Source organism: Calliopsis andreniformis, chromosome 8 (assembly GCF_051401765.1).
Source record: "Calliopsis andreniformis isolate RMS-2024a chromosome 8, iyCalAndr_principal, whole genome shotgun sequence".
NCBI lineage: Eukaryota > Metazoa > Arthropoda > Insecta > Hymenoptera > Andrenidae > Calliopsis > Calliopsis andreniformis.
In genome coordinates this window covers 807,455-817,234 of record NC_135069.1, presented here as the reverse complement: position 1 = coordinate 817,234, position 9,780 = coordinate 807,455, and positions in this window count along the sequence as shown.

The window sequence follows — 9,780 nt, the reverse complement described above, 5'->3', positions numbered from 1 at the left end:
TCGTACGCCTCGTGAATTTCCTCCCATCCGTGGATCCTTTCGGGCTGGCGTTCACAAGAGGAGACTACCAAATATTGGTAGGTCGAATACCTGTACAGCTTTGACCTTTAGCCTCTCTTCTATTCAGAGAGGCTTGCTTTAGGCCAAAAGTGACAGCGAGAATTGGGCCTATCGAGGAAAGATCGATTGGGTCATTTCCTGCCGTGGGTCGCTCGCGATGGTACCTCGCGGTTGCCTTCGAGAACTCGGCCTTGAAATCGAGCTGCTCAAAGAGGAGACCTAATTGTCGGTCGTACAGTACACGCATTACGCCGCCTAAGTATGCATTTAAGATACGCAGTGGCGGACGTCGAGTGTGTATCGTGTACCTTATTACGCGACGGTGGATCCTTTCAGCGGGTAGATGCAGAGGAAACGATAGCGATTCCGGCTTGTTAGCTCCTCCTTTAATTGCCCTCGGGTTTTCATCGTCCGTGCGTGTGCACAACGCGCAATGGATCGTCTTGACGCGCGCGTACACGGGTCGATCTTGCCGTCGTATCGCTCGTCATCGGGTTAAACGTCGCGAAAACGATCATTTTTCACTGACGACTCTATTCGCCGTCTCTCGGCCACCGATCAAACGCGATACTCCTCGCGTTTTCGTGGATGACAGGATGGGGCGCGCGGCGCGAGTTCTCGCGGTGTTTGTCGAAAACGGAGCGCTCCCAGATGGAAACGTACGACGTTGAACAAACTGCGAGTCACGCGCGGGACCGAGCTGCGAGTTTTCTCGAGCTATGCTCGAGCCACACGCCATCCAGTGCATTATTTTCCAATATTACGCGAACCCCGGGAAAGACGAGAGGGAGGAGAACCGGGGGCGAAAGAAAGAGAGCGTGGGGTAGATTGTCGAAGGGGAAGGGGAGAAAGATCCACTCCATCGGATCACGCACGGTTGAATTTCCGAGTCGGGGTAAACGGGGGACGGGAGGTGGGGACTAAACGGACCCGAGGGACACGTCGTCTCGGGCTTCGAAATTCCCTAATCGATCGTGCACTCCCGGACTCGAATCGAGATTGAAAGGTTCGCGTGCATTGCCCCAGAAATAAAGAAGCAATTTCGAAACCGCGATTGTTCGTCGACGACCACGGATAATCTTTTAATTCGCTTCGAGGAACTCCGTTCGTGCCGTCGATGGATTCTTCGCCCAGCGAGATGGAAAGTAATTTTCGCGGCACGGCGGTTCTGGGACTCGATTCGAAAAATAGAAGAGCAGAGGAGAAAGAAGGCGCGAGGCGACACAGTGAAAGGAACAGTCGGCGAAATATTCGGGCAAGTTTCGGGTCGCACGATGCCAGGTGGGAAAGTAGTAAAATCGCGGCGCGGCGCGGATGGAAAACGGCGATTCAGCCGAAATAACAATCGGGCTGGAAAAGCGAGCGGTCGGAAAAACGCGTTTATATTTCACCGGCTGCGAGAGTGAATTCCCTTTGTGACTGTAGGATGACAATTTCACGGCATTTAGCCGCGACAGGGCTCGCGTACACGCGGAAACAATGCCGAGCTCGCGAGCCCACCGGGTTACCGCTCTCTCGTTTTTAACCGCTTCTCTCTTCCTTTCTCTTCACTCACCCTACCAGCCGACACACCCTTGCCCGGCTCCCTCTCTGAATTTTACTCGCGCGTCTCTATACGCGATCGTCCGCATTCTCGTCGTCTCGTGGCTCGCGCCACTGCTGCGTGTGTGCGTTTTTTTAATCGGAAACAAAAGCGTTATTGCGGAAATTAAATGACACATCGCAGCGGTACGGGAAGAAGGGGTGAATTGCCGGCTTAAAAATGTAGCGACGGGAAACAGGCCGACAGGAGAACGTAATTTTCACCGGTCCTCGCTCTGTCCCGACACAATCGCGTTTCCCGCGAGGATCGATACGATCGATTTCGTTTTTCCCTCGCTTTCGTTTTGTTCGCGTTCGAAGGCAAAACGCAGCTGAGCCTATTGCCCGTGTTAACTTCTCCCTGCCTCGATATTTCGCCTTTGAAACTGGGAGAAGAGAATTCCGCCTTTCCACGAATCACCTGCGTAAGTAGCTACGCGACGATTTTAATTGCCCATGCAAATCTGGCTCGATAACTGATAGTCCCGTAGTCTCCGGCGGCGTAGAATACACTCGATAGGGTCAATTCCATTGTCCGATCTAGGATCCACTTAGGCGAAGTAATTGATAGATCCCTCGATGGCGGAGGAGGGATCGAGGAATGACAGGTTACGGGCCAGGATACGGTCCGTTCGCACGACCCTACTTCGCTGCCGTGTTATTAGTTAATTCTTACAATTACTCGTCGTCCCTGTGGTTATTCCATTACCGTACAACTCTCGTAGATCACCTGGACTTTTTCCTTCCTCCACAACTCTGTCCATTTGACCGGAGGCCGACCAACGACATCCTCGATCAGCTCCATTTGTCGCTCCTCTCCCCTCGATCTCGTCTCTCCATCTCGCGAAACTGACCCACTCGTCCTCCCTGCGAGTCCTCGCGAGGGCTCGCGAGGGCTCGCGAGGGCTCGCGAGTGCTCGCGAGTTCTTTGATTCACGGCAGTATCGCGGTGCCAACGACGCCGACGGTCTTTGAAAGCGGTTAACGAAGACGGGAAAAGAAGGCTCGCGAATAGTTAATTAGAGGCAACTGCCGGGCCGGTAATAAATGTAACATTAATGAGTCGTAGTAACCTTGATGCTTCGACAAGAGGAGCCAGCTCGTGATTCTCGAGTTTTATTGAAAAACAGGAAAAGATGAAGCGCACCGAGCCGTGTCGCAATTGCGGCAGGGGCCTCCGACGCATCTACATGCCCACACTCGCGCCCATACACGTACGCGTATTACCTGTCTATTATTATTTCAACGCTTTTTTGAATATTCCTCGCTAAATGGAATTAATTCCTGAAAGAAAAAAATAATTAAGTACAGAGAGAAACGTAACCGGGTGCGCGCACGTAAATGTACCGTGGCGATCTAATCTAGCCCACAAAGTCAGTGCCGGATCGTGAGACTGGTCTGACGTCTTAATTGTAGTGTAATGCTCGTTGCGTTAATGGTGTGAATGAACTGTGTTTTCAATTACGGAGAGATCAAAGGAAGCAACGAACTTCCACCATTCTCCTCGCATCTCTCGCAATTTCGTCGCCTCCTTCCTCGACCTTCCAATCGATTTCCCCCGCGATTCGACTACTTTTGCAGATGCATCTTCGAAATATCGCCCCCTTCAGTCGGTAACTCCCGCGCTCTCACGGATAAGGGAGGCGCGCAATCGAGACTTTAAACTCTGGCCCCGGCCAAGGTGTCGATCGTCTTTTCCAGCCGTGGCGCCCCGAAGACCTTGACAAGCCGCGCGCACTTTCTTGTGCTTCTTCTTCTGCCTCCGCGGCTCGTGTTTCGAGAGAGTTACACGCAAGAATGCGGCGTGATCGGCATCAGGCCAAGCCGGCGTTACATCTTGGCTCATAACGACCGGCGGATGTGGTTAGGCCAGTATTTAATCGGTACAGACGGAAAAATCTCTTCCGTGAGAAACTCCGTTCTTGGTTCCTCCACCCTACCTCTCTTTCTCTCGCCTTCCGCTCGAGGAGAGGGACAGGGAATCGGGAATCGCCTCTCGCGGGGTCGATTTTCCGTCGACGGGGGAGGGAAACGATTCCGAAAATCCCAACTGTTGCACCGGCACTTCGCCGCCTTTATTCGCTCGCGATCTCCCTCCCTCTCCCTCTCCTCTGCTTTTTTCTACCCCTTCGTACTACTCGGATTACCGACGATAAGTATCGGCGCGCACTGCCGTCCGCCGAAATTACGCTCGCCACAGCTCCCGGCGAAGCGTTTTGATATTCCGCGGCGATAACGCGCGCGCCCCGGCTCGAGTCGTCGTTTCGTTATTAAATTTTCCCTTCGGAACCGATGCGCTCGAACCGAGCCTGCTTCTGTTCACCCAAGGAGAAATATTCATTCGGCGCAGCGAGATCTTGATCCGCTCTCGGAACGAATCTCGAGTTTCGAGTGCCGTAGTCGCCCCGGGCCGCGAGTCGCGTTTCGATGGAACTCGAACGGGAAGGCGTCGAGAGCGAGAACGAATGGCTGACCGCAACGATTAAGTACCACTTAAATTTCATTAAAACCGGCGAGATAAGAAGTTTAATGTTTCGGTGGAAATCTGAAACGGCGGGAACCGTGCTCGGATCTCTTTTTGGTTGCGTTACAAAAATGGCCCAGCGTCCTGGATTAACCCTTTGTGCTTTTGCGTCTGCTGCCGTTCACTGAACCGAGTGCTCATTTTACTATGGACGTCTGCGTCTGGCTACCCGTAGGTGCCGAAATCTTTTTAAGTGGCTTCGCAATTTAACCTAAACTCGTTCGTAGGCGAGTGGAAAGATTAGAATACCTACGCGGGGACGAAGCGACGTCGTGAAATACGCTGTACATTTCATTAGGTAGAGGAAAGGACGTTGTTCGCTCGGTGTCGGATGCATTGATTTTCGTTTACCCACTCCTGCGCCGACAGCCGCACTTCCCTCTTTCGTAGCAGCCTCCTATTGCCCGCGCCCTACCCTCCCCCTGGGGATGTTTCGTTATTTAAACAGATTAGCGATAGGGCAGCCCTCGGGGGGCGCGCGTCTTATGCGTTTCCAATGCGTACAACGTCGAAGAAATTAATCCTTCTTGCCGCTTGGTCTTCGAGCCTCGCAATTCCCCCCTCCTATCACCGTTTCTATCAGTTGCTTTTCTCAGAGCACGGAGAAACATAACGTTTGGGACTCACCCTTCCGGAAAGATGACTCGAGATTTTAGCCAATAATCGCCCCGCGATGATTAACGATTAAAATGCCGTCCCTAGAACTCGAGCGCATGTGTACGCCTATCCAAAGATCCTAGTTTACGACGTTGCCCGGAATAAATTGATTCCCAGAGGCACCGAGTTTCTCAAGCCCTCCAGAATAGGAACTATATAGTCGTACAGCTTTCGAATTTGTAACGCGCGAGGAATGGGGAGCGGTATTAGTTTTCGAATTCGCTGGCGAAGGTCTCGCGAAGGAATCGAGCAATTGAGAGCAGGCAGTGGAACGAGGAAAGCCAGACGGGAGGACGGTTTTTGGAGAACGGCTCCTCGCCTCTCGGAACCGATTCTCTAATACAAATTCATGAACGAGCGAACCGTTTACCCTCCATTAGAGGGAAGCGCAATCAAAACGGAGCCGTGGACCCGATAGACGACGCCGGGATTCGAGAGAGCAGCTGTAAATCAAACTACGAAATTTCTCGTGTCTGGTCTCTCGCGGTGTCTGCGGCCCACGGGGCGCCCTGGAAAGTGTTGAGCCTCTCTCTCTCTCTCTCTCTCTCTCTCTCCCTCTCTCTCCCTCTCTGTCTCGATACGCAAGGGTGTAATTATGCGTCCGGGCCCCGAACCGACCAGCACGGCCACCACTCGCCCCCTCCTCTCACCCCCTCCTCTCACCCCATTCGCTCGAAAACCTCCCGTTCTTCCTCCTGGACCAACTATTTCTCCGCGCCTCCTCTCTCTCCGTACTCGTATATCGAGACGGACCGTGACCGAAATAGGGAAAAACGAAGGATTCCCTTCCGCTCGTTTGCACTCGGATCAGGAGATAACGAGCCAGTCGGTAAACGACCTTCCCCCTTGCCTTTTCACCCGAGAAACAGCCAAAGAAAGAGGAAAGAGGAGGGGAGGAATCCCGTTGGCCGATTAGTCGCTACTCGATCAAAGTCCCTTCTGCTTTGCTCCATTTGATCCCTGATGCCTTTGCATACGGCAACTGCGAAAGATCCACGAGAATGCGCCTTTCTCTTTTCGAAGAATGTTTCAATTTTTGCTCGTTACTATCTCGCCACGATAGAGGCAACAGCAGCGCGGCTGTTAAACGCGGGAACCGTCGAAAAACTGCGAGTGCGTTGCCGAGGCCGACGGGATGACTAGGTAATTACAATTGCAAATCTTCCGCGATGCTTGTTGTCGGACGCGATTCGTCAGCGTTACAGTCTCGACCTCGCGTTTCTTCGGCGTCAGGAAAGTTTCTAGCGCGCCGAACCTCAGGGAACTTGTCGCGGAATCCTGTTTTTGCGACACGTCCCTGTTGGCTCGTGATTCTTCCCCCTGGATGGGGCTGAGAGTTCGGCGGAATCGTTTAGCATAATTCGAGAGGCGCCCCTTTCGATAAAAATGACTTGTTTTGCTCCGCTTAACTCTTCTCGTTAACCACGGTGACATCTTGACGAAAGGGCAGGCAGGGCCCCAGTGAAAAACCTCCCGTCAGATCCCGCGGGATTCCCTTCCCTCTTCCACCTATTCTTTCTTTTCCGAAAAGAATAATGCCCCCGTTAATGTAAACTTGGCTTCATCATCTACGGTGAGAAATTCAGTTCTAATAGGAGGCTCAATTAACTCTTTTAATATATGGGGGAAAACAAGTGACGTCTAAATGAAACATAAGGCAAGAGCACGATTTCAGACGGGTGTACGCGATCGTTTGCGCCGTTGCTTTCTGCCCGAAATCGATAAGAAACCGAGAACAACGCCTCGAGCTGGAGCCAGTGAAAAGGGAAGTGCTCATTTCGCTAGTTAGATCGCAGGCGCGGTGCGTAACGTCATTCACGAGAAAAAGATTGAAAGAATGGCAACGAGATAGCGCGGCTCGTAAAGAGAGCACCGTGGACGGCGGTCGTTGCGATTCTAATTAGACGGAATTCCATCGTTCCAGGGACGAATTAAGCTAATCGGCCGCGACGAGCGACCGAGGGTCTCGCCTCGAGACCCGGAAACGGAGCCCATCGAAGAACAATCTACTGTCCAACGAGGAGAAGGGGAAGGAAAAGCGAGCAGAGCGAGACGGAGTGTCGAGGCACAGAGGGTAGAGAGAAGGTGGGGCCAGAAGGAAAGAGCCCTCGCAGACGAGAAAAAAGTCGAGAAAAAAGTCGAGAGCATGAAATTAGTCGTAATGCTCGCGGCGCGGCGCGGCGCGGTGCGGCGCAGGACGTTAGAGGCGCGCCTGAAGGGCTCGCTCTCGTTTTATTCGATAATTATGCAAATGCCGGAATGATTGTCGGGCAATATGTCCTCGGAATAAAAGTCGAGTCAGATTCGGTTATCTTTATGATTCCGAGACGCGGGGCGAACGACGTCGTGGTGGCTGGGGAGCAACTGAGAAGGGAAAGGGCACCGAGACGCGCGACTGCGGTCCTCCGACTACCGCCGAGAGAAAAGTAGTTAATTTGCATGGAAACGCGCGTTTCCTTTTTTTCTCCCTAGTTACACGCGCAACACCATTACTCCGTCTTTCACCACCAAAAATGCTCTGTCGTTTGTTAGATGTCGGGGAGATTTCTGTAGCGCCTCCACGAAGTGAAAAGAAACGGAGAGATCGACCGATACAGGCGTATGGCACATTTTCCTCGGATTACTCGTTACGTGAGCACGCGTTACAAGATCTATGCGCGCATAGATCCACACCGAGCACGGCCTATTAAGACGTTCGCTCGCCGATTTAATTAAGTGGCCACAACTGCCGACCCTGCTGGTACTGCGGAACCATAAGCTGGATCGTCGTTATTTATTATTAAAATATATTCCCCGTCGAAAGGGTGGAGCCTGGCTCGACCAATGGGCTAGCGTCGCGTGCCTCGAGTCGTTAGGCCGGTTGAAAATTGATAAGAATGCATCGTCGCACGACGTAGTTGCCGTTCCCGACGTCGGTTACAGCCTTTAATCTGGACGTTGCGAGATCACGCTCCTACACCGACGGGGAACGAATCTATCGAGTAATTCTAATACGAAACACCTCTTGTTGCTTTTTACCTCCATCATTTTCTTTCAGCGAATGCTGAGTCTGCCAGCGCCTGGAAAAGAATAAACCACTAACAAAATGTACAATAACAACTATTTATTTATAGGTAATAATGCTGAATTACAATGAATACACTTTGTTGCCTCGATACTAGATTGTATAAGTCCGATCGCAAGAATCGTCATCGCTCGTCATCATCGTTACTCGGTATTGTGTGGCGATACTGGTTTTTCCCCGCCCGACCCCCCAACCCCTGACCCAACGATTTCTTTCCCCTGTACGCAACCCGACTCGTTCACCCACCCCTGCGATATTCTTTCAAATCGCTTTCACGTGAATTAACCCGAACTCGACGGTCGAGAATCGCCGACGAATCGTCTCGCGTCTGTTCGTCGTCTACTCGAGGATGTGCGTTTGTCCACTGATTCCTCCTTCAGGGATTTCGTTTTCGATTCGTCCCCCTACTCCTCGCGAATTGTACACGTTCGACCGCGGTCTCTGCGCCGACGATTCTCCACCGCGAGATTGACCCCCGATCGATTGGTAGCGGCGATGGCAAATACAGATGAGCTATCGGTGGTTAAATTCTCGTTTCACTACGTGTAGCATCGTCTTAACGGGCTTTAGCCGGTACGTACGATCTAGACACTATGATTATGTGAACTTTACAACACAAGAACCTTATGGGCAAGAGACTTTGTACATGGATCTTAAATACGGGGATCGGCCATGGGCGAAATATTGCTCGCGAATTCGACTTCTTTCCCCGGTCCGCTTCTCGACTTTTCGCCGTGAAATACTTCGCCAATCACGGCCGATCAACGCAAACGCGGGACACACGCAATTATGTATTAGCCTTACTTGTCGACGGTAGTAACTAAGTTATTTATATAAATAAGGTGTTACGATTTAAAACGCATGGTAGATACCTCCGTTGTTTCTCCGCCTCTCGTCTCCTCGGTCTTCTCAAGCGTTTTTCTATCGCTCTACGTCTATTCCTCTCCGCTTCTTCTCTTCTACTTTCTCACGCTCTCTGCAAGCTCTCTGCAAGCTCTCTGCAAACTCTCTCGCAACCTCGCCTCGTTTCTTCTTGGCTCTCACTCGCTTCTTCCAACCAGCGATGCGCGCCCATTCACACAACTTCTCTCGCTCTATATGATACAGAAAATTGAGTCGGGGCTCGTCGTGGGTCTCGCAAGACTGCAAATCGATTTCGCGATTTCGTACGCGATCGAAAGCGGCAGCGTTCCGCGTAGCCTTGCCAGGACGAGCCCACGAAGCTCGACGATCGGGTCTCGCTCGGCACACCGATTCGGAGGAAATAATATTAATAATAATGATAATAATACTCGAAACCGACGCGGTACACCCGATCGTCCATACAACTTACCACGATTATCTAATGAAGTCGTTCGATAATTAGGAGATAGGTACCTCTAGGAACGCATGCACGCGCGCACGCATTCTCAAGCAGTCTTTAGAAATATTCTTCGCCTCGTCTTTCCCCTCGTTACTTTTCATCGTCTCTCGTTCTCTTCGAGAACGAGAATCTACTTCTCGCGAGAAAACGAAAGTCACACGATTTCGACTGTGTCCGCGGGTGATCGACGCATCCGTGGACTTGGTATACTCGTTCTGCTTCTCGCGAATATCGGCTCGCGAAAAACATCCCCCTTCCCTGCCCCGATACCGAACGGGTCCGCCTTCGGACGCGACAGGGCAGGATTGTCCGACGTGTCTCGCTGATATGTGTTTCCACCGACTCGATTCTTCGTTCAAAAACGATTCTCGATTGCTCGATATTCGGTCGAGCGTAAGGGAGGATCGAAGTTTGTCGTTTGGTTAGATTTCGATTCTCTAAAGTCTGTCGATCTGTCGCGCACCAAAATCGAAGGGTTTCCAATCGCGATTCGTTTCACCGACTCGATCTTTTGGTCACGCGTATCACTTC